The sequence below is a fragment of the Carassius gibelio genome, chromosome A5, assembly GCF_023724105.1.
Source record: "Carassius gibelio isolate Cgi1373 ecotype wild population from Czech Republic chromosome A5, carGib1.2-hapl.c, whole genome shotgun sequence".
NCBI classification, from domain to species: domain Eukaryota; kingdom Metazoa; phylum Chordata; class Actinopteri; order Cypriniformes; family Cyprinidae; genus Carassius; species Carassius gibelio.
In genome coordinates this window covers 1619080-1645222 of record NC_068375.1, presented here as the reverse complement: position 1 = coordinate 1645222, position 26143 = coordinate 1619080, and the positions used below count along the sequence as shown (strand labels likewise).

The 26143-nt window shown below is 34.4% G+C and overlaps 2 long non-coding RNA genes across 2 annotated transcripts in view; one reads left to right on the top strand and one right to left on the bottom strand.

Annotated features, from left to right (window-relative positions):
- Window positions 1-23072, top strand: part of LOC127988470 (uncharacterized) — a 34052-nt gene extending 10980 nt beyond the window's left edge. Inside the window, exons 2-3 of the long non-coding RNA XR_008161671.1 lie at window positions 9382-10504; window positions 22288-23072. This is a non-coding gene — a long non-coding RNA (uncharacterized LOC127988470). The remainder of the gene's footprint in view (window positions 1-9381; window positions 10505-22287) is intronic.
- LOC127988478 (uncharacterized) overlaps window positions 1-26143 on the bottom strand; it is a 103415-nt gene that overhangs the window by 34483 nt on the left and 42789 nt on the right. The window lies entirely within an intron of this gene.

Here is a 26143-nt window from a genome sequence, read left to right as displayed (position 1 = left end):
TGAAAAGGTTTTGAGCGATTCTTGAAGGACTAGCATCACCTTCACTTGTACGATGGTTTGAGGAATATATCTTCCAGATAGTACCGCCGCTCCCTATATGCAGAGTATGCAGTCTTCGTAGAGCACCAACTCCCAGAGGGGGCACCAGTTGCTCAAAAAAAACAAAACAAATATGCGCCATTCTCCCATCCGCGTTCGCGACCACTCAATAGCATTTGAGAAGAAAGACTTGTAGTCACAAAACAATTGTAATGTATTCATATAGGTGTCAGCTACAATGCACACCTTATACATTTTTTATACATTTTAAAATAAAGTGTTACTAAAGTTATATATATTGTTCTGTGTATGTGATTTCAAAGTCTAGATTGGTCGGATTAACCCTTTAACTGCCACATCCCTTAAAACTTGATTGTCAGAGGGTTACTGTAAATGCTTATGCCCGCTGGGCACAGTTTTCCCGATGCCACCAGGGTGGCATTGCACTGATGGCTTGAGCCCGACATCGCTGCTTGCAGCTATATTTCTTATTATTTTTTTTATTTTTTATTAAACCTTCCGGGGGTTTTTAGGGGCCTTAACATGCTCAAAAACTCTTGAAAATTGGCACACACATTGGAATCTGCGGCCATCAGGACGCCGCAGAGGCTGGGACCCGGGCGTGGCACAGGGACTCTACAGCGCCCCCTGGAACACCTTCAGAAATCTTGAACCATAGCTCACACAGACTTGCATGTATTTATATGAAACTCGGTACACTTATAGATCTCATTGAGCCGAACAACTTTCACACTTTATGTCATAGGCTCCGCCCAACAGGAAGTCAGCTATTCAGAGCTGTTTAAAAAAAGCATGCTCTGGAATTTGAAATACTCCTCTGAGGTTTTCAACCCGTTCGCCACGAAACTCGGTGAACATGATCTCAAGACATTGGGGACGAAAAATTGCGAGGGGATTTTTGATATCTTGAACGGTTTGCCCGTAGCGAAGCGTGGAAATTATGGCGAGAAATGAGAAACAGGAAATGTCTAATAACATCCACATACATTTCCTGAATTTGATCAAACTTCATTGGTTTGTTCGTTGTATGATACCGATCGTATATATGTGACTATTAAGAGTCAACGTTATAGCGCCACCAACTGGCAGCAGGAAGTGAGTCATTTTCAAAATGTTTTTAATTCAGCATCTTATTTTTACTCGATTTACTTAAAACTTCATCAGAATAATGACAAAACACGGCCGATGTAAATCTGTTGTGGGGATATTGATATCTGATATGGCGTTGCCATGGCAACGTGTCAAACTTGAATGTTCTGTTATGATGAGTTTGAGGCAGACACCAACCTCAGATTTACATGAAACTAAAAACACATATCAGTATTAGTGATAGCTAGACAATGGGAAAAGCTTTTAAAAGGGCGTGAAGGAGGCATGCTATAGCGCCACCTTTTGTCAAAAGTGGGGGGTTTAGTTTTAGCTACAGACACCAAACTTGGTACATAAATTGTTCTTATCAAGACGGACAACTTTCTAATTCACAGTCATCAGCTACGACCAACAGGAAGTCGGCTATTTTTATTTGAATATTTAAATTGAGCTCTGATTTAATGCATTCTCCTCAGAGGAAATGTTCACTATACTCACCAAACTTTGTCTACATGTTGAAAAAACATTGAGGAACTTAAATTGCGAACGGATTTTGGTTAGCTTGAACCGTTTTGTCGTGGTGATTTTTTGAAATGACAGTAAAAAGGGAATCATTAATTGTCTTGTATTTTTAAATCGCAGCTTCCAAACACTTTAAAAAAAAATCATACAGAGATCAAATCATTCTGAGGACATATGCATAGTTTCATGACCTTACAACACTGTATGATTAAAAGAAAATTAAAAAAAACTGTCAGACATCTCAACTCACTCTGTCCCTCTGTTTGAGCAATGTATGTGTGCTGACTGAGTGCATGTGTGTGTGTGAGTGTGTGTGTGAGTGGGGGATGGGCATGAGCTGAGTGGCAGACACAATGAGAGAGAGAGAGAGAGAGAGAGAGAGACTTAATCATCTCTTTAATCACCAGAAAAAAAATGTATTTTAAATTGTTATTTTTTGTTGCTGTTGCTAACATTGCTGTTTTCATTACAGCTTAAGAAATCTCTTAGGCCTTATCCTTTTCTGACAGTTTCAGGAATTAAAAACAAAATTCTAAAAATACTTATTTGTGCTGCAAATAATGATTTCAACTCATTTGATACTGACCTATTCCATCCTGTGACATGACATTTATCTTAATTTACATAATCTCATGGATGTAACAGTAAAACTGTTCAGTTCACAGATGAAGACTAAGCTTCTTTCACAAATGCTTATAAGTCATTAAAGGATTTAATAACACTGTAAAATAATGTCTAATTTGTTAACATTAGTAAATGCATTGGTAACACTTTATAATAACTGCACTCATTAGTAAATAGTCAGTTTATGCTTTATAAAGCCTTGTCCCAATATTAATAGTCAGTAGTAAGCAGTTTATAAATACAGCTATAAATAGCTTGTTCTTGGTTTATAAGCACATTTATTAAAAAGGAGAGTAATCTTTTCAGTTATCTTCCTATGAAAAAATAAAAAAAATAAAAATAAACAAACAACAACACAGATTGATACAGAACTCAGAAATTTTATTGTGGATTTATGATAAAATCAGCATGTAAAAATGAATTCATACTCCTCCGAGAAGACATAAGTAGTTCACACCAAACTTTTTCAACATGATGCTAATATACTGAAGATGTTAAATTGCGAATGGGTTTAGGATACCTTAAATGGTGTGGCCATAGCGATTTATTAAAGTAACATAAAAAAATACAATAGTTATTTTACGATATCTTTAAAATTTTTCATTTCAACTCTTCATAATTTTTTATATATGTAGAAGTCATCATTTGAAGGAAGCAAAGTAAGTTTCATAGCTTTAACATTTTCAAGAGCCAGCATAAAATTAAAACTATCATAACTTATAAATCAAGCTTGCAATTCTTAGTACCAATAATGGCCACCAGATGGAGCTATAGGATTACTTTTAAATAATTATTGTAGAAACGAGTATGATTTAAATCATTTATAGAAATCTTTCAAAGAAAAATAATATGAATTTTATGTATTTACTGATAAAATGACCCTCACTTAATTAGAATAACAAGCTGAAGTATTGTGAACTGTATATTAAGAAATAATTCTTTATAGGCTTTATGGACAGATAAGTTTTGAGTGACTCTTGAAGGTTCAGCCCCACATCCTCTTTTACCACTGTTTAAAGAATTTATCTTACAGAACAGGTGCGAATGAATTTTGGATAGCTTGAATGGTTTTGTCGTGGTGATTTTTTGAAATAACAGTAAAAAAGTAACCAGTAAATGTCTTTTTATTTTTTTAAAGTGCAGCTTCTAAACACTTCAAAAAAATGTACACATAGAAGACAAGTCATTCTGAGGAAATATGCATAGTTTCATGACTATACAACACTATATGGATGATAGAAAATTAAAAAACTATCAAACATCTGATGTAACTCTGTCCCTCTGTCACAGTGGGTAATGTGTGTGTGTGTGTGTGTGTGTGTGTAAGTGAATTAGGTGTGAAACTATCAGGGAGCATTTAGTCTCCAGCGCCAACATTTTACAGAACTGCCACTTTCCTGGAGTCTCCAGAATTACTCTGTGTCAGGTTCTGAGAGATCTAAGATTCCAAAAAATGATTTAATTAGAATACCATGAAGTATTGTGAAATACTATATATTAAGACTTTATATATAGGCTTTATGAACAGATTAGAGTGACTCGTGAAGGACCAGCACCACCTTCTCTTGTCCAATGGTTTGAGGAATATATCTTCCAGAATCCGGGATTAAGATTTAGGAGCTCTTTTTTATTCCACCCCCTTTCCTGAAAGTCTGTCTTGCAGAATTGACTAAAAATTAATCTTCACATTAATTCCTAATTATTTTGCAATTCTTTTTGTCAGTTCTTCTTGACCTGTTTTTTTCTTCTTCTTTTCTGACCTCATGACCCAGTCAGCATTTTTTGTACAATGGCCAAGTCTTAACTTATCAATTTCTGTATTGCATTTGTGTTTGATATTTCTCACAGGCTTTACAGAGTTAAAACTCTTTTTTTAGCGCATTTCATCTGTAAAAGAAAACATGCCCAATAATTCTGCACACATGAATATAAGGAGTTTTTCTCTTCCAGCTTTCCTGGACTATTGTATAGCACTCATAAATGATTAAATAAAAAATAATGGTAGTTATTAAGATTGATATGGTTTGGAATTGGTAAAATGTGCTTGGAAAAAAATCACAATAAAACAATGTTTTAATGTTTAAGTTTGGAATATTAACTGACATGAATGAATGCTATATAAATATTGTTCGTGTTAACATAATGTTTAGAAATGAAATATTATTGTAAAGTGTCACTAAAGTTATATATATTGTTCTGTGAATGTGATTTTAAAGTCTTGATGATTCGGATTAACCTTTTAACTGCCATATCCTTTAAAACCTCACTGCCAGAGGGATATTGTGAATGCATGTGCCCGCTGGGCACAGTTTACCTGATGCCACCGGGGTGGCGATGGCATTGGTGGCTTGAGCCCGCCATCGCTGCTTGCAGCTATATTTAGGGCTCAAGCCCAAAGGGCGAGAGGCCTATTGTTTTCCTTAGGATTATTTATTATTATTATTATTATTATTATTATTATTTTTTTTTTTTTTTCCAACGTCTCGGGGGCTTTTGGGGCCCTTAACGTGCTTAAAAAGTCTTGAAAATTGGCACACAGATTGGAACCTGCGGCCATTAGGGCCGGGCAGAGACTGATACACGGGCGTGGCACAGGGGCTCTACAGCGCCCCCTGGAATATGGAGGGCCATATATCATACATTCTTGCTCGTAGACGTATGAAACTCGGTACACATATAAATCTCATCAATCCAAACAACTTTTGTATTGCATATCATAGGCTCCGCCCAACAGGAAGTTGGCTATTTAGGGTTTAGTATTCAAATTTTTCGTCAAAGTTGTGGGGGCTTTTGGGGTCCTTAACATACTCAAAAACTCTTGAAAATTTGCGCACACTTTGGAATCTGTGGCCTTTAGGAGCCTGCAGAGGCTGGGACCCGGGCGGGGCACAGGGGCTCTACGGCGCCCCCTGGAACACAGTCAGAAATGTTGATGTATAGCTCACACATACTTGCACATATTCATATGAAACTCAGTACACATATAGATCTCATCGTGCCGAACAACTTTCGTATTGCATGTCATAGGCTCCACCCAACAGGAAGTCAGCTATTTAGAGTTATGTAAAATGCGCATGCTCTGGAATTTGAAATACTTGTCATAGGTTTTTTTCTCAATTGCCGCCAAACTCGGTCAAAATGATCTCAAGACACTGGGGATGAAAAATTGCCAGGGGATTTTTGATATCTCGAACGGTTTGCTCGTGGCGAGGCGTTGAAATTATGGCGAGAACTTAGAAACAGGAAGTGTCTACCATCCACATACATTTCCTGATTTTAATCAAACTTCATCAGATTATTCGTTGTATGATGTCGATCGCATATATGTGACTATTAGGAGTCAAAGTTATAGCGCCACCAACTGGCAGAAGGAAGTGTGTCATTTTCAAAATGATTTGAATTCAGCATCTTATTATTACTCGATTTGCTTCAAACTTCATCAGAATAATGTTAAAACACAGCCGATATGAATCTGCAAGGGGGATATTGATATCTAAAAAATTGTTGCCGTGGCAACATGTCAAACTGGAATACTTCTCAGGTGATTTTGAGGCAAATAACATACTTAGAATTTCACAAAACTCTGAACACACATCAGTATTTCTGATAGGAAATTAAATTGTGAATGGATTTTGGATAGCTTGAATGATTTTGCCGTGGTGATTTTTTTAAATGACCTTACAAAGGGAATCATTATTGTATTTTTAAATTGCAGCTTCCAAACACGTCAAATAATTTTTTCATACAGATGAAAAAGTCATTCTGAGGAAATATGCATAGTTTCATAGCATAGCATTAGTTTTTTACAACACTGTATGGATAACAGAAAATTAAAAAACTGTCAGACATCTCATCTCACGCTGTCCCTCAGTTTGAGTGTATGTGCTTCAGACTTCCATTGTCTGAGAGAAATAGCGCCCCTACAGGTTCAATTCCCGGACTTTTACTTTCACTTTTAAATCGGTTAAAAATACAAACAAATACTTAGATTTAATTCACACTGACAAGCTAAACCAACATATCTGATTATTACCGGTTCAGGGCTCATGGATAAATTATTTCTGGCCAGAGATACGTGAGAAATAGGAGAGATGAATCACCGCTGTGATCACGAGCGTCTGGAGTAAAGAGCTCAGAGAAAACGAATTTATTCCTGTTTTAAAGCTTTTAAAAATAAATTATTACAGCGATATCACACAATCAACCAATTAGAACACACCAAGAGCTAAATTAAGATGTTTTTGAACTGTTTGTGTGAAAATGAAATATTTGCAGCTGCCTATCTGAAATCAATAAACCCATTGTAACACAACAAGAGCTAAATGCAGGTGTTTGTGACCTGTTTAAGTGTGCAAGACTATTTGAAAGCGCGACTGGCAGAATAACATGTATCTCTGGAGCTGCAGGATTCTGCCTTTCGTCGTACGAACGAACACATAACGGACAAGATTATTTCAAAATACATAATAGCTTGGCGAATATAAACGAAAACAGCCACGTGAACATAAACTGGATCTACTGGATTTGAATATTAAAGTGACCACATTTACCACTTGCTTCTGTCTTCAATTTTAATCTATATAAAAAAGGAAACTCATTCGACTTGGCTGCTTTTTTAATGTGTGCGTATTTATTTATTTATCTTTTTATACATTTTGTATAATTTCATAGTTTGTGTATTACAATTATAAAAACAAAAATAAAATTAGCCACTCACATAGAAATAGCTTAGGCCTTAACCTTTTTCTGACAGTTTTAGGGATTTTTAAAAATCCTAAAAAAACCTTATTTGTGCTGCAAATAATAATTTCAAACTCATTTGATACTGACCTATGACATCCTGTGACATTATATTTATTTTAATTACATAATCTCATGGATGTAACAGTAAATCTGTTCAGCTCACAGATCAATACTAAGCTGTAATACAAGCAGAACTTTCACAAATGCTTATGAGTCATTTAAGGATTTGATAACACTGTAAAATAATGTCTAATTTGTTAACATTAGCAAATTCATTGATAACACTTTATAATAACTGCACTCATTATTAAATAGTCAGTTCATGCTTTATAAAGCCTTGTCCCAATATTAATAGTCAGTAGTAAGCAGTTTATAAATACAGCTATAAATAGCTTGTCCTTGGTTTATAAGCACATTTATTAAAAATGAGAGTAAGTTATCTTCCTATGAAAAATAAAAGATAAAAATAAACAAACAACAACACAGATTGATACAGAACTCAGAAATGTTATTGTGGATTTATGATAAAGCCTGCAAATGAATTCATACTCCTACTCATACTACTCCATACTCCTTTTTCAACATGATGCCAATATACTGAGATGTTAAATTGTGAATGGGTTTAGGATAGCTTAAATGGTGTTGCCATAGAGATTTATTAAAGTAACATAAAAAAATACAATAGTTATTTTACTATATCTTTACAATTTTTCATTCTAAATCTTCATAATTTTTTATATAAGTAGAAGTCATCATTTGAAGGAAGCACAGTAAGTTTCATAGCTTTATCACTTTCAAGAGCCAGCATAAAATTAAAACTATCATAACTTATAAATCAAGCTTGCAATTCTTAGTACCTATAATGGCCACCAGAGGGAGCTATAGGATTACTTTTAAATAATTATTGTAGAAACGAGTATGATTTAAATCATTTATAGAAATCTTTAAAAAAAAAAATGAATTGTATATATTTTACTGATAAAATGACCCTCACTTAATTAGAATAACAAGCTGAAGTATTTTGAATTGTATATTAAGAATAATTCTTTATAGGCTTTATGGACAGATACGTTTTGAGTGACTCTTGAAGGATCAGCACCACATCCTCTTTTACCACTGTTTAAAGAATTAATCTTACAGAACAGGTGTGAATGAATTTTGGATAGCTTGAATGGTTTTGCCGTGATGTTTTTTGAAATAATAGTAAAAAAGGAACCAGTAAAAAAAAGTGCAGCTTCTAAACACTTCAAAAAAATGTACACATAGAAGACAAGTCATTCTGAGGAAATATGCATAGTTTCATGACTATACAACATTATATGGATGACAGAAAATTAAAAAACATACATCTGATGTCACTCTGTCCCTCTGTCACTGTGTGTGTGTGTTTGTGTGTGTTTTAAGTGAATTAGGTGTGAAACTATCAGGGAGCATTTAGTCTCCAGCGCCAACATTTTACAGAACTGCCACTTTCCTGGAGTCTCAGAATTACAATGTGCCAGGTTCTGAGAGATCTAAGATTCCAAAAAATTATTTAATTAGAATACCATGAAGTATTGTGAAATACTATATATTAAGACTTTATATATAGGCTTTATGAACAGATTAGAGTGACTCGTGAAGGACCAGCACCACCTCCTCTTGTCCGATGGTTTGAGGAATATATTTTCCTGAATCCGGGATTAAGATTTAGGAGCTCATTTTTATTCCACCTCCTTTCCTGAAAGTCTGTCTTGCAGAATTGACTAAAAATTAATCTTCACATTAATTCCTAATTCTTTTGCAATTCTTTTGTCAGTTCTTCTTGACCTGTTTTTCTCTTCCAGCTTTCCTGGACTATTGTATAGCACTCATAAATGATTAAATAAAAAATAATGGTAGTTATTAAGATTGATATGGTTTGGAATTGGTAAAATGTGCTTGGAAAAAAATCACAATAAAACAATGTTTTAATGTTTAAGTTTGGAATATTAACTGACATGAATGAATGCTATATAAATATTGTTCATGTTAACATAATGTTTATAAATGAAATCTTATTGTAAAGTGTTACTAAAGTTATATATATATATATATATATATATATATTGTTCTGTGAATGTGATTTTAAAGTCTAGATGATTCGGATTAACCCTTTAACTGCCATATCAAGTTCAAGTTCTAGTTCAAGTTCAATTTATTTGTATAGCGCATTTACAACAGCCTCCTGGCTGACCGAAGTGCTTTAACATAAGAGCAAGAATATTACACATACATAAAAATAGACCAGACAAAAAATTTAAAACCACCCATTTCAAAATGTAGCATAACACAGTAGTCAGTACACTAAGGAAAATAAAAAAGGTTTTAGCAAAGATTTAAAAATAGACAAGGAAGGGGCCAGTCTGATCTCTAAAGGCAGGGTATTCCAGAGTCGTGGCCCAGCCACTGCAAATGCACGCTCCCCTCTACGCTCCCCTCTATCCTTTAAAACCTCACTGCCAGAGGGATATTGTGAATGCATGTGCCCGCTGGGCACAGTTTACCTGATGCCACCGGGGTGGTGATGGCATTGGTGGCTTGAGCCCGCCATCGCTGCTTGCAGCTATATTTATTATTAGGGCTCAAGCCTGGAGGGCGAGAGCCCTATTGTTTTCCTTAGGATTATTTGTTATTATTATTATTATTATTATTAGGGCTCAAGCCCAAAGGGCGAGAGGCCTATTGTTTTCCTTAGGATTATTTTTTATTATTATTATTATTATTATTAGGGCTCAAGCCCAAAGGGCGAGAGGCCTATTGTTTTCCTTAGGATTATTTTTTATTATTATTATTATTATTATTATTATTTTTTTTTTCCAACGTCTCGGGGGCTTTTGGGGCCCTTAACATGCTTAAAAAGTCTTGAAAATTGGCACACACATTGGAACCTGCGGCCATTAGGGCCGGGCAGAGACTGATACACGGGCGTGGCACAGGGGCTCTACAGCGCCCCCTGGAATATGGAGGGCCATATATCATACATTCTTGCTCGTAGACGTATGAAACTCGGTACACATATAAATCTCATCAATCCAAACAACTTTTGTATTGCATATCATAGGCTCCGCCCAACAGGAAGTTGGCTATTTAGGGTTTAGTATTCAAATTTTTCGTCAAAGTTGTGGGGGCTTTGGGGGTCCTTAACATACTCAAAAACTCTTGAAAGTTTGCGCACACTTTGGAATCTGTGGCCTTTAGGAGCCTGCAGAGGCTGGGACCCGGGCGTGGCACAGGGGCTCTATGGCGCCCCCTGGAACACAGTCATAAATGTTGATGTATAGCTCACACATACTTGCACATATTCATATGAAACTCAGTACACATATAGATCTCATCGTGCTGAACAACTTTCGTATTGCATGTCATAGGCTCCACCCAACAGGAAGTCAGCTATTTAGAGTTATGTAAAAAGCGCATGCTCTGGAATTTGAAATACTTGTCATAGGTTTTTTTCTCGATTGCCGCCAAACGCGGTCAACATGATCTCAAGACACTGGGGATGAAAAATTGCCAGGGGATTTTTGATATCTCGAACGGTTTGCTCGTGGCGAGGCGTTGAAATTATGGCGAGAAATGAGAAACAGGAAGTGTCTAATATCGTCCACATACATTTCCTGATTTTAATCAAACTTCATCAGATTATTCGTTGTATGATGTCGATCGCATATATGTGACTATTAGGAGTCAAAGTTATAGCGCCACCAACTGGCAGAAGGAAGTGTGTCATTTTCAAAATGATTTGAATTCAGCATCTTATTATTACTCGATTTGCTTCAAACTTCATCAGAATAATGTTAAAACACAGCCGATATGAATCTGCAAGGGGGATATTGATATCTAAAAAATTGTTGGCGTGGCAACATGTCAAACTGGAATACTTCTCAGGTGATTTTGAGGCAAATAACATACTTAGAATTTCACAAAACTCTGAACACACATCAGTATTTCTGATAGGAACTTAAATTGTGAATGGATTTTGGATAGCTTGAATGGTTTTGCCGTGGTGATTTTTTTAAATGACCTTACAAAGGGAATCATTATTGTATTTTTAAATTGCAGCTTCCAAACACGTCAAATAATTTTTTCATACAGATGAAAAAGTCATTCTGAGGAAATATGCATAGTTTCACGACTTTACAACACTGTATGGATAACAGAAAATTAAAAAACTGTCAGACATCTCATCTCACTCTGTCCCTCTGTTTGAGTATATGTGCTTCAGACTTCCATTGTCTGAGAGAAATAGCGCCCCTACAGGTTCAATTCCCGGACTTTTACTTTCACTTTTAAATCGGTTAAAAATACAAATAAATACTTAGATTTAATTCACACTGACAAGCTAAACCAACATATCTGATTATTACCGGTTCAGGGCTCATGGATAAATTATTTCTGGCCAGAGATACGTGAGAAATAGGAGAGATTAATCACCGCTGTGATCACGAGCGTCTGGAGTAAAGAGCTCAGAGAAAACGAATTTATTCCTGTTTTAAAGCTTTTAAAAATAAATTATTACAGCGATATCACACAATCAACCAATTAGAACACACCAAGAGCTAAATTAAGATGTTTTTGAACTGTTTGTGTGAAAATGAAATATTTGTGGCTGCCTATCTGAAATCACGCCTCCGATCAGCGCGTACAGTGTCGAGCTCAAAACAAACGAATGTATTCTTGTTTAAATAAAATATTACCACAAATGCACACAATAAACCCATTGTAACACTACAAGAGATAAATGCAGGTGTTTGTGACCCGTTTAAGTTTGAAAGACTATTTGAAAGCTCGACTGGCAGAATAACATATCTCTCGAGCTGCAGGATTCTGCCTTTCGTCGTACGAACGAACACATCACGGACAAGATTATTTCAAAATACATAATAGCTTGGCGAATATAAACGAAAACAGCCACGTGAACATAAACTGTTGAGAAATATATCTGAAGTGGATCTACTGGATTTTAATATTAAGTGACCGCATATACCAGCTGCTTCTGTCTTCAATTTTAATCTATATAAAAAATGAAATTCATTCATCTTGGCTGCTTTTTTAATGTGTGTACGTATTTATTTATTTATTTATTTATTATTTTGCTCTAACAAGAATTCATCTATATTTAATTAAATCAATTACATTTTATTTTACATTTGATTTGTCCATTTCTGCATCTAAACGCCTAAAAACATAAAACATGCTCTATTATGCTATTGTTAGCAATTTCTTTATCGTCCAATTCATCTGGTGTACACACTTTTATTTTCATAATAAACTTGTTTGTTAGATTATATGGTCTATAATAAATATTAACAGGTTTTATTCAAGCTGTTTAGAATGATTGCAGTAGGCTATTTTTTTTAAAATATAAAAAAAAAAATTAATAAATAAAAAACATTGGAAAACCACAACTGTTGTACTTTTTTATACATTTTGTATAATTTCATAGTTTATGCATTATAGTTATAAAAACTAATAAACTTAGCCACTCACATAGAAATCTTAGGCCTTATCCTTTTCTGACAGTTTTAGGGATTTTTAAAAATCCTAAAAAACCTTATTTGTGCTGCAAATAATAATTTCAAACTCAAAAAGTAAATAGTCAGTTCATGCTTTATAAAGCCTTGTCCCAATATTAATAGTCAGTAGTAAGCAGTTTATAAATACAGCTATAAATAGCTTGTTTTTGGTTTATAAGCACATTTATTAAAAAGGAGAGTAAAGGGTCAGTTATCTTCCTATGAAAAATAAAAGATAAAAATAAACAAACAACAACACAGATTGATACAGAACTCAGAAATTTTATTGTGGATTTATGATAAAATCAGCCTGTAAATGAATTCATACTCCTCCAAGAAGACACAAGTAGTTCACACCAAACTTTTTTTTAACATGAAGCCAATATACTGAAAATGTTAAATTGTGAATGGGTTTAGGATACCTTAAATGGTGTGGCCATAGCGATTTATTAAAGTAACATAAAAAAATACAATAGTTATTTTACTATATCTTTAAAATTTTTCATTCCAAACTCTTCATAATTTTTTATATACGTAGAAGTCATCATTTGAAGGAAGCACAGTAAGTTTCATAGCTTTATCATTTTCAAGAGCCAGCATAAAATTAAAACTATCATAACATATAAATCAAGCTTGCAATTCTTAGTACCAATAATGGTCACCAGAGGGAGCTATAGGATTACTTTTAAATAATTATTGTAGAAACAAGTATGATTTAAATCATTTATAGAAATCTTTCAAAGAAAAATAATATGAATTTTATGTATTTTACTGATAAAATGACCCTGACTTAATTAGAATAACAAGCTGAAGTATTGTGAACTGTATATTAAGAATAATTCTTTATAGGCTTTATGGATAGATACGTTTTTAGTGACTCTTGAAGGATCAGCACCACATCCTCTTTTACCACTGTTTAAAGAATTTATCTTACAGAAACAGATGCGAATGAATTTTTGTATAGCTTGAATGGTTTTGTTGTGGTGATTTTTTGAAATAACAGTAAAAAAGTAACCAGTAAATGTCTTATATTTTTTTTAAAGTGCAGCTTCTAAACACGTCAAAAAAATTTACACATAGAAGACAAGTCATTCTGAGGAAACATGCATAGTTTCATGACTATACAACACTATATGGATGATAGAAAATTAAAAAACTATCATACATCTGATGTCACTCTGTCCCTCTGTCACTGTGGGTAGTGTGTCTGTGTGTGTGTGTGTGTGTGTGTGTGTTTGTGTGTGTTAAGTGAATTAGGTGTGAAACTATCAGGGTGCATTTAGTCTCCAGCGCCAACATTTTACAGAACTGCCACTTTCCTGGAGTCTCAGAATTACTCGGTGTCAGGTTCTGAGAGATCTAAGATTCCATTTTTGTACAATGGTCAAGTCTTAACTTATCCATTTCTGTATTGCATTTGTGTTTGATATTTCTCATGGGTATTTCATAATTTTCGACTTTACAGTTTGAGTTAAAACTCTTTTTTAGCGCATTTCATCTGTAAAAGAAAACATGCCTAATAATTCTGCACATATGAATATAAGGAGTTTTTCTCTTCCAGCTTTCCTGGACTATTGTATAGCACTCATAAATTATTAAATAAAAAATAATGGTAGTTATTAAGATTGATATGGTTTGGAATTGGTAAAATGTGCTTGGAAAAAAATCACAATAAAACAATGTTTTAATGTTTAAGTTTGGAATATTAACTGACATGAATGAATGCTATATAAATATTGTTCATGTTAACATAATGTTTATAAATGGAATCTTATTGTAAAGTGTTACTAAAGCTATATACAGTATTGTTCAAAATAATAGCAGTACAATGTGACTAACCAGAATAATCAAGGTTTTTAGTATATTTTTTATTGCTACGTGGCAAACAAGTTACCAGTAGGTTCAGTAGATTGTCAGAAAACAAACAAGACCCAGCATTCATGATATGCACGCTCTTAAGGCTGTGCAATTGGGCAATTAGTTGAAAGGGGTGTGTTCAAAAAAATAGCAGTGTCTACCTTTGACTGTACAAACTCAAAACTATTTTGTACAAACATTTTTTTTTTCTGGGATTTAGCAATCCTGTGAATCACTAAACTAATATTTAGTTGTATGACCACAGTTTTTTAAAACTGCTTGACATCTGTGTGGCATGGAGTCAACCAACTTGTGGCACCTCTCAGCTGTTATTCCACTCCATGATTCTTTAACAACATTCCACAATTCATTCACATTTCTTGGTTTTGCTTCAGAAACAGCATTTTTGATATCACCCCACAAGTTCTCAATTGGATTAAGGTCTGGAGATTGGGCTGGCCACTCCATAACATTAATTTTGTTGGTTTGGAACCAAGACTTTGCCCGTTTACTAGTGTGTTTTGGGTCATTGTCTTGTTGAAACAACCATTTCAAGGGCATGTCCTCTTCAGCATAGGGCAACATGACCTCTTCAAGTATTTTAACATATGCAAACTGATCCATGATCCCTGGTATGCGATAAATAGGCCCAACACCATAGTAGGAGAAACATGCCCATATCATGATGCTTGCACCTCCATGCTTCACTGTCTTCACTGTGTACTGTGGCTTGAATTCAGAGTTTGGGGGTCGTCTCACAAACTGCCTGTGGCCCTTGGACCCAAAAAGAACAATTTTACTCTCATCAGTCCACAAAATGTTCCTCCATTTCTCTTAAAATTGTTGGCGTGGCAACATGTCAAACTGGAATACTTCTCAGGTGATTTTGAGGCAAATAACATACTTAGAATTTCACAAAACTCTGAACACACATCAGTATTTCTGATAGGAACTTAAATTGTGAATGGATTTTGGATAGCTTGAATGGTTTTGCCGTGGTGATTTTTTTAAATGACCTTACAAAGGGAATCATTATTGTATTTTTAAATTGCAGCTTCCAAACACGTCAAAGAATTTTTTCATACAGATGAAAAAGTCATTCTGAGGAAATATGCATAGTTTAACGACTTTACAACACTGTATGGATAACAGAAAATTAAAAAACTGTCAGACATCTCATCTCACTCTGTCCCTCTGTTTTAGTATATGTGCTTCAGACTTCCATTGTCTGAGAGAAATTGCGCCCCTACAGGTTCAATTCCCGAACTTTTACTTTCACTTTTAAATCGGTTAAAAATACAAATAAATACTTAGATTTAATTCACACTGACAAGCTAAACCAACATATCTGATTATTACCGGTTCAGGGCTCATGGATAAATTATTTCTGGCCAGAGATACGTGAGAAACACGAGAGATGAATCACCGCTGTGACCACGAGCGTCTGGAGTAAAGAGCTCAGAAAAAACGAATTTATTCCTGTTTTAAAGCTTTTAAAAATATTTTTTTTTTCTCTTCCAGCTTTCCTGGACTATTGTATAGCACTCATAAATGATTAAATAAAAAATAATGGTAGTTATTAAGATTGATATGGTTTGGAATTGGTAAAATGTGCTTGGAAAAAAATCACAATAAAACAATGTTTTAATGTTTAAGTTTGGAATATTAACTGACATGAATGAATGCTATATAAATATTGTTCATGTTAACATAATGTTTATAAATGGCATCTTATTGTAAAGTGTTACTAAAGTTATATATATATATATATATATATATATATATATATATATATATATATTGTTCTGTGAATGTGATTTTAAAGTCTAGATGATTCGGATTAACCCTTTAACTGCCATATCCTTTAAAACCTCACTGCCAGAGGGATATTGTGAATGCATTTGCCCGCTGGGCACAGTTTACCTGATGCCACCGGGGGTGGCGATGGCATTGGTGGCTTGAGCCCGCCATCGCTGCTTGCAGCTATATTTATTATTATTATTATTATTATTTTTTTTTTTTTTCAACGTCTCGGGGGCTTTTGGGGCCCTTAACGTGCTTAAAAAGTCTTGAAAATTGGCACACAGATTGGAACCTGCGGCCATTAGGGCCGGGCAGAGACTGATACACGGGCGTGGCACAGGGGCTCTACAGCGCCCCCTGGAATATGGAGGGCCATATATCATACATTCTTGCTCGTAGACGTATGAAACTCGGTACAGATATAAATCTCATCATTCCAAACAACTTTTGTATTGCATATCATAGGCTCCGCCCAACAGGAAGTTGGCTATTTAGGGTTTAGTATTCAAATTTTTCGTCAAAGTTGTGGGGGCTTTGGGGGTCCTTAACATACTCAAAAACTCTTGAAAATTTGCGCACACTTTGGAATCTGTGGCCTTTAGGAGCCTGCAGAGGCTGGGACCCGGGCGTGGCACAGGGGCTCTACGGCGCCCCCTGGAACACAGTCATAAATGTTGATGTATAGCTCACACATACTTGCACATATTCATATGAAACTCAGTACACATATAGATCTCATCGTGCCGAACAACTTTCATATTGCATGTCATAGGCTCCACCCAACAGGAAGTCAGCTATTTAGAGTTATGTAAAAAGCGCATGCTCTGGAATTTGAAATACTTGTCATAGGTTTTTTTCTCGATTGCTGCCAAACTCGGTCAACATGATCTCAAGACACTGGGGATGAAAAATTGCCAGGGGATTTTTGATATCTCGAACGGTTTGCTCGTGGCGAGGCGTTGAAATTATGGCGAGAAATGAGAAACAGGAAGTGTCTAATACCATCCACATACAGTTCCTGATTTTAATCAAACTTCATCAGATTATTCGTTGTATGATGTCGATCGCATATATGTGACTATTAGGAGTCAAAGTTATAGCGCCACCAACTGGCAGAAGGAAGTGTGTCATTTTCAAAATGATTTGAATTCAGCATCTTATTATTACTCGATTTGCTTCAAACTTCATCAGAATAATGTTAAAACACAGCCGATATAAATCTGCAAGGGGGATATTGATATCTAAAAAATTGTTGGCGTGGCAACATGTCAAACTGGAATACTTCTCAGGTGATTTTGAGGCAAATACCATACTTAGAATTTCACAAAACTCTGAACACACATCAGTATTTCTGATAGGAACTTAAATTGTGAATGGATTTTGGATAGCTTGAATGGTTTTGCCGTGGTGATTTTTTGAAATTACCTTACAAAGGGAATCATTATTGTATTTTTAAAATGCAGCTTCCAAACACGTCAAAGAATTTTTTCATACAGATGAAAAAGTCATTCTGAGGAAATATGCATAGTTTCAAGACTTTACAACACTGTATGGATAACAGAAAATTAAAAAACTGTCAGACATCTCATCTCACTCTGTCCCTCTGTTTGAGTATATGTGCTTCAGACTTCCATTGTCTGAGAGAAATAGCGCCCCTACAGGTTCAATTCCCGGACTTTTACTTTCACTTTTAAATCGGTTAAAAATACAAATAAATACTTAGATTTAATTCACACTGACAAGCTAAACCAACATATCTGATTATTACCGGTTCAGGGCTCATGGATAAATTATTTCTGGCAAGAGATACGTGAGAAATAGGAGAGATGAATCACCGCTGTGATCACGAGAGTCTGGAGTAAAGAGCTCAGAAAAAAACTAATTTATTCCTGTTTTATAGCTTTTAAAAATAAATTATTACAGCGATATCACACAATCAACCAATTAGAACACACCAAGAGCTAAATTCAGATGTTTTTGAACTGTTTGTGTGAAAATGAAATATTTGTGGCTGCCTATCTGAAATCACCGCCTCCGATCAGCGCGTACAGTGTCCAGCTCAAAACAAACGAATTTATTCTTGTTTAAGAGCTTTTTTAAATAAAACATTACCAAAATGCACACAATAAACCCATTGTAACACATCAAGAGCTAAATGCAGGTGTTTGTGAAACGTTTAAGTGTGCAAGACTATTTGAAAGCGCGACTGGCAGAATAACATATATCTCTCGAGCTGCAGGATTCTGGCTTTCGTCGTACGAACGAACACATCACGGTCAAGATTATTTCAAAACACATAATAGCTTGGCGAATATAAACGAAAACAGCCACGTGAACATAAACTGTTGAGAAATAAATCTGAAGTGGATCTACTGGATTTTAATATTAAGTGACCGCATATACCAGCTGCTTCTGTCTTCAATTTTAATCTATATAAAAAATGAAATTCATTCATCTTGGCTGCTTTTTTAATGTGTGTACGTATTTATTTATTTATTTATTTATTATTTTGCTCTAACAAGAATTAATCTATATTTAATTAAATCAATTACATTTTATTTTACATTTGATTTGTCCATATCTGCATCTAAACGCCTAAAAACATAAAACATGCTCTATTATACTATTGTTAGCAATTTCTTTATCGTCCAATTTATCTGGTGTACACACTTTTATTTTCATAATAAACTTGTTTGTTAGATTATACACAGTTACAGTGGTCTATAATAAATATTAACAGGTTTTTATTCAAGCTGTTTAGAATGATTGCAGTAGGCTAATTTTTTTTAATGTAAATCCAAAAAAAAAAAAAAAAAAAAAAAACATTGGAAAACAATGACTGTTGTACTTTTTTATACATTTTGTATAATTTCATAGTTTATGCATTATAGTTATAAAACAAATAAATGTAGCCACTCACATAGAAATCTTAGGCCTTATCCTTTTCTGACAGTTTTAGGGATTTTTAAAAATCCTAAAAAACCCTAATTTGTGCTGCAAATAATAATTTCAAACTCAAAAAGTAAAGAGTCAGTTCATGCTTTATAAAGCCTTGTCCCAATATTAATAGTCAGTAGTAAGCAGTTTATAAATACAGCTATAAATAGCTTGTTTTTGGTTTATAAGCACATTTATTAAAAAGGAGAGTAAAGGATCAGTTATCTTCCTATGAAAAATAAAAGATAAAAATAAACAAACAACAACACAGATTGATACAGAACAGAAAAATAAATTTTATTGTGGATTTATGATAAAATCAGCCTGTAAATGAATTCATACTCCTCCTCATACTACTCCATACTCCTTTTTCAACATGATGCCAATATACTGAGATGTTAAATTGTGAATGGGTTTAGGATAGCTTAAATGGTGTTGCCATAGAGATTTATTAATGTAACATAAAAAAATACAATAGTTATTTTACTATATCTTTAACATTTTTCATTCTAACTCTTCATAATTTTTTATATAAGTAGAAGTCCTCATTTGAAGGAAGCACAGTAAGTTTCATAGCTTTTTCATTTTCAAGAGCCAGCCTAAAATTAAAACTATAAATCAAGCTTGCAATTCTTAGTACCAATAATGGTCACCAGAGGGAGCTATAGGATTACTTTTAAATAATTATTGTAGAAACGAGTATGATTTAAATCATTTATAGAAATCTTTCAAATAAAATAATATGTATTTTAGGAATTTTACTGATAAAATGACACTCACTTAATTAGAATAACAAGCTGAAGTATTTTGAACTGTATATTAAGAATAATTCTTTATAGGCTTTATGGACAGATACGTTTTGAGTGACTCTTGAAGGGTTCAGCACCACATCCTCTTTTACCACTGTTTAAAGAATTAATCTTACAGAACAGGTGTGAATGAATTTTGGATAGCTTGAATGGTTTTGTTGTGGTGATTTTTTGAAATAATAGTAAAAAAGGAACCAGTAAATGTCTTTTTTATTTTTTTTAAAGTGCAGCTTCTAAACACTTAAAAAAATGTACACATAAAAGACAAGTCATTCTGAGGCATATTTCCTCAGAATGACTGGTCTCATGACAATAGTTTCATGACTATACAACACTATATGGATGATAGAAAATAAAAAAAAACTATCATACATCTAATGTCACTCAGTCCCACTGTCACTGTGGGTAGTGTGTTTGTGTGTGTGTTAAGTGAATTAGGTGTGAAACTATCAGGGAGCATTTAGTCTCCAGCGCCAACATTTTACAGAACTGCCACTTTCCTGGAGTCTCCAGAATTACTCGGTGTCCGGCTCTGAGAGACTTAAGATCCCAAAAAAGTATTTAATTAGAATACCATGAAGTATTGTGAAATACTATATATTAAGGCTTTATATATAGGCTTTATGAACAGATTAGAGTGACTCGTGAAGGACCAGCACCACCTCCTCTTGTCCGATGGTTTGAGGAATATATCTTCCAGAATCCGGGATTAAGATTTAGGAGCTCATTTTTATTCCACCTCCTTTCCTGAAAAGTCTGTCTTGCAGAATTGACTAAAAATTAATCTTCACATTAATTCCTAATTATTTTGCAATTCTTTTTGTCAGTTCTTCTTGACCTGTTTTTCTTCTTCTTCTTTTCTGACCTCATGACCCAGTCAGCATTTTTTGTACAATGGTCAAGTCTTAACTTATCCATTTCTGTTATTGCATTTGTGTTTGATATTTCTCATGGGTATTTCATAATTTTCGACTTTACAGTTTGAGTTAAAACTCTTTTTTAGCGCATTTCATCTGTAAAAAAAAAACATGCCTAATAATTCTGCACATATGAATATAAGGAGTTTTTCTCTTCCAGCTTTCCTGGACTATTGTATAGCACTCATAAATGATTAAATAAAAAATAATGGTAGTTATTAAGATTGATATGGTTTGGAATTGGTAAAATGTGCTTGGAAAAAAATCACAATAAAACAACGTTTTAATGTTTAAGTTTGGAATATTAACTGACATGAATGAATGCTATATAAATATTGTTCATGTCAACATAATGTTTATAAATGGAATCTTATTGTAAAGTGTTACTAAAGTTATATATATATATATATATATATTGTTCTGTGAATGTGATTTTAAAGTCTAGATGATTCGGATTAACCCTTTAACTGCCATATCCCTTAAAACCTCACTGCCAAAGGGATATTGTGAATGCATGTGCCCGCTGGGCACAGCTTACCTGATGCCACCGGGGTGGCGATGGCATTGGTGGCTTGAGCCCGCCATCGCTGCTTGCAGCTATATTTATTAGGGCTCAAGCCTGGAGGGCGAGAGCCCTATTGTTTTCCTTAGGATTATTTGTTATTATTAGGGCTCAAGCCCAAAGGGCGAGAGGCCTATTGTTTTCCTTAGGATTATTTTTTATTATTATTATTATTATTATTATTATTATTATTTTTTTTTTCCAACGTCTCGGGGGCTTTTGGGGCCCTTAACGTGCTTAAAAAGTCTTGAAAATTGGCACACAGATTGGAACCTGCGGCCATTAGGGCCGGGCAGAGACTGATACATGGGCGTGGCACAGGGGCTCTACAGCGCCCCCTGGAATATGGAGGGCCATATATCATACATTCTTGCTCGTAGACGTATGAAACTCGGTACACATATAAATCTCATCAATCCAAACAACTTTTGTATTGCATATCATGGGCTCCGCCCAACAGGAAGTTGGCTATTTAGGGTTTAGTATTCAAATTTTTCGTCAAAGTTGTGGGGGCTTTTGGGGTCCTTAACATACTCAAAAACTCTTGAAAATTTGCGCACACTTTGGAATCTGTGGCCTTTAGGAGCCTGCAGAGGCTGGGACCCGGGCGTGGCACAGGGGCTCTACGGCGCCCCCTGGAACACAGTCAGAAATGTTGATGCATAGCTCACACATACTTGCACATATTCATATGAAACTCAGTACACATATAGATGTCATCGTGCCGAACAACTTTCGTATTGCATGTCATAGGCTCCACGCAACAGGAAGTCAGCTATTTAGAGTTATGTAAAAAGCGCATGCTCTGGAATTTGAAATACTTGTCATAGGTTTTTTTCTCGATTGCCGCCAAACTCGGTCAACATGATCTCAAGACACTGGGGATGAAAAATTGCCAGGGGATTTTTGATATCTCGAACGGTTTGCTCGTGGCGAGGTGTTGAAATTATGGCGAGAAATTAGAAACAGGAAGTGTCTAATACCATCCACATACATTTCCTGATTTTAATCAAACTTCATCAGATTATTCGTTGTATGATGTCGATCGCATATATGTGACTATTAGGAGTCAAAGTTATAGCGCCACCAACTGGCAGAAGGAAGTGTGTCATTTTCAAAATGATTTGAATTCAGCATCTTATTATTACTCGATTTGCTTCAAACTTCATCAGAATAATGTTAAAACACAGCTGATATAAATCTGCAAGGGGGATATTGATATCTAAAAAATTGTTGCCGTGGCAACATGTCAAACTGGAATACTTCTCAGGTGATTTTGAGGCAAATAACATACTTAGAATTTCATCAAACTCAGAACACATATCAGTATTTCTGATAGGAACTTAAATTGTGAATGGATTTTGGATAGCTTGAATGGTTTTGCCGTGGTGATTTTTTTAAATGACCTTACAAAGGGAATCATTATTGTATTTTTAAATTGCAGCTTCCAAACACGTCAAAGAATTTTTTCATACAGATGAAAAAGTCATTCTGAGGAAATATGCATAGTTTCACGACTTTACAACACTGTATGGATAACAGAAAATTAAAAAAAACTGTCAGACATCTCATCTCACTCTGTCCCTCAGTTTGAGTATATGTGCTTCAGACTTCCATTGTCTGAGAGAAATAGCGCCCCTACAGGTTCAATTCCCGGACTTTTACTTTCACTTTTAAATCGGTTAAAAATACAAACAAATACTTAGATTTAATTCACACTGACAAGCTAAACCAACATATCTGATTATTACCGGTTCAGGGCTCATGGATAAATTATTTCTGGCCAGAGATATGTGAGAAATAGGAGAGATGAATCACCGCTGTGATCACGAGCGTCTGGAGTAAAGAGCTCAGAGAAAACGAATTTATTCCTGTTTTAAAGCTTTTAAAAATAAATTATTACAGCGATATCACACAATCAACCAATTAGAACACACCAAGAGCTAAATTCAGATGTTTTTGAACTGTTTGTGTGAAAATGAAATATTTGCAGCTGCTTTATCTGAAATCACCGCCTCCGATCAGCGCGTACAGTGTCGAGCTCAAAACAAACGAATTTATTCTTGTTTAAGAGCTTTTTTAAATAAAATATTACCACAAATGCACACAATAAACCCATTGTAACACAACAAGAGCTAAATGCAGGTGTTTGTGACCTGTTTAAGTGTGCAAGACTATTTGAAAGCGCGACTGGCAGAATAACATATCTCTCGAGCTGCAGGATTCTGGCTTTCGTCGTACGAACGAACACATAACGGACAAGATTATTTCAAAACACATAATAGCTTGGCGACTATAAACGAAAACAGCCACGTGAACATAAACTGGATCTACTGGATTTGAATATTAAAGTGACCACATTTACCACTTGCTTCTGTCTTCAATTTTAATCTATATAAAAAAGGAAACTCATTCGACTTGGCTGCTTTTTTAATGTGTGCGTATTTATTTATTTATCTTTTTATACATTTTGTATAATTTCATAGTTTGTGTATTACAATTATAAAAACAAAAATAAAATTAGCCACTCACATAGAAATAGCTTAGGCCTTAACCTTTTTCTGACAGTTTTAGGGATTTTTAAAAATCCTAAAAAAACCTTATTTGTGCTGCAAATAATAATTTCAAACTCATTTGATACTGACCTATGACATCCTGTGACATTATATTTATTTTAATTTACATAATCTCATGGATGTAACAGTAAATCTGTTCAGCTCACAGATCAATACTAAGCTGTAATGCAAGCAGAACTTTCACAAATGCTTATGAGTCATTTAAGGATTTGATAACACTGTAAAATAATGTCTAATTTGTTAACATTAGCAAATTCATTGATAACACTTTATAATAACTGCACTCATTATTAAATAGTCAGTTCATGCTTTATAAAGCCTTGTCCCAATATTAATAGTCAGTAGTAAGCAGTATATAAATACAGCTATAAATAGCTTGTCCTTGGTTTATAAGCACATTTATTAAAAATGAGAGTAAGTTATCTTCCTATGAAAAATAAAAGATAAAAATAAACAAACAACAACACAGATTGATACAGAACTCAGAAATTTTATTGTGGATTTATGATAAAGCCTGCAAATGAATTCATACTCCTACTCATACTACTCCATACCCCTTTTTCAACATGATGCCAATATACTGAGATGTTAAATTGTGAATGGGTTTAGGATAGCTTAAATGGTGTTGCCATAGAGATTTATTAAAGTAACATAAAAAAATACAATAGTTATTTTACTATATCTTTACAATTTTTCATTCTAAATCTTCATAATTTTTTATATAAGTAGAAGTCCTCATTTGAAGGAAGCACAGTAAGTTTCATAGCTTTCAATAGCTTTCATCACTTTCAAGAGCCAGCATAAAATTTAAACTATCATAACTTATAACTCAAGCTTGCAATTCTTAGTACCTATAATGGCCACCAGAGGGAGCTATAGGATTACTTTTAAATAATTATTGTAGAAACGAGTATGATTTAAATCATTTATAGAAATCTTTCAAAAAAAAAAATGAATTGTATATATTTTACTGATAAAATGACCCTCACTTAATTAGAATAACAAGCTGAAGTATTTTGAACTGTATATTAAGAATAATTCTTTATAGGCTTTATGGACAGATACGTTTTGAGTGACTCTTGAAGGATCAGCACCACATCCTCTTTTACCACTGTTTAAAGAATTAATCTTACAGAATAGGTGTGAATGAATTTTGGATAGCTTGAATGGTTTTGCCGTGATGTTTTTTGAAATAATAGTAAAAAAGGAACCAGTAAATGTCTTTTTATTTTTTTAAAGTGCAGCTTCTAAACACTTTAAAAAAAAAAAATGTACACATAGAAGACCAGTCATTCTGAGGCATATTTCCTCAGAATGACTGGTCTCATGACCATAGTTTCATGACTATACAACACTATATGGATGAAAAAAAACTATCATACATCTGATGTCACTCAGTCCCACTGTCACTGTGGGTAATGTGTGTGTGTGTGTGTGTGTGTGTGTGTGTGTGTGTGTGTGTGTGTGTTAAGTGAATTAGGTGTGAAACTATCAGGGTGCATTTAGTCTCCAGCGCCAACATTTTACAGAACTGCCACTTTCCTGGAGTCTCCAGAATTACTCGGTGTCGGACTCTGAGAGACTTAAGATTCCAAAAAATGATTTAATTAGAATACCATGAAGTATTGTGAAATACTATATATTAAGTCTTTATATATAGGCTTTATGCACAGATTAGAGTGACTCGTGAAGGACCAGCACCACCTCCTCTTGTTCGATGGTTTGAGGAATATATCTTCCAGAATCCAGGATTAAGATTTAGGAGCTCATTTTTATTCCACCTCCTTTCCTGAAAAGTCTGTCTTGCAGAATTGACTAAAAATTAATCTTCACATTAATTACTAATTATTTTGCAATTCTTTTTGTCAGTTCTTCTTGACCTGCTTTTTTCTTCTTCTTTTCTGACCTCATGACCCAGTCAGTATTTTTTGTACAATGGTCAAGTCTTAACTTATCCATTTCTGTATTGCATTTGTGTTTGATATTTCTCATGGGTATTTCATAATTTTCGACCTTACAGTTTGAGTTAAAAGTCTATTTTAGCGCATTTCATCTGTAAAAGAAAACATGCCTAATAATTCTGCACACATCAATATAAGGAGTTTTTCTC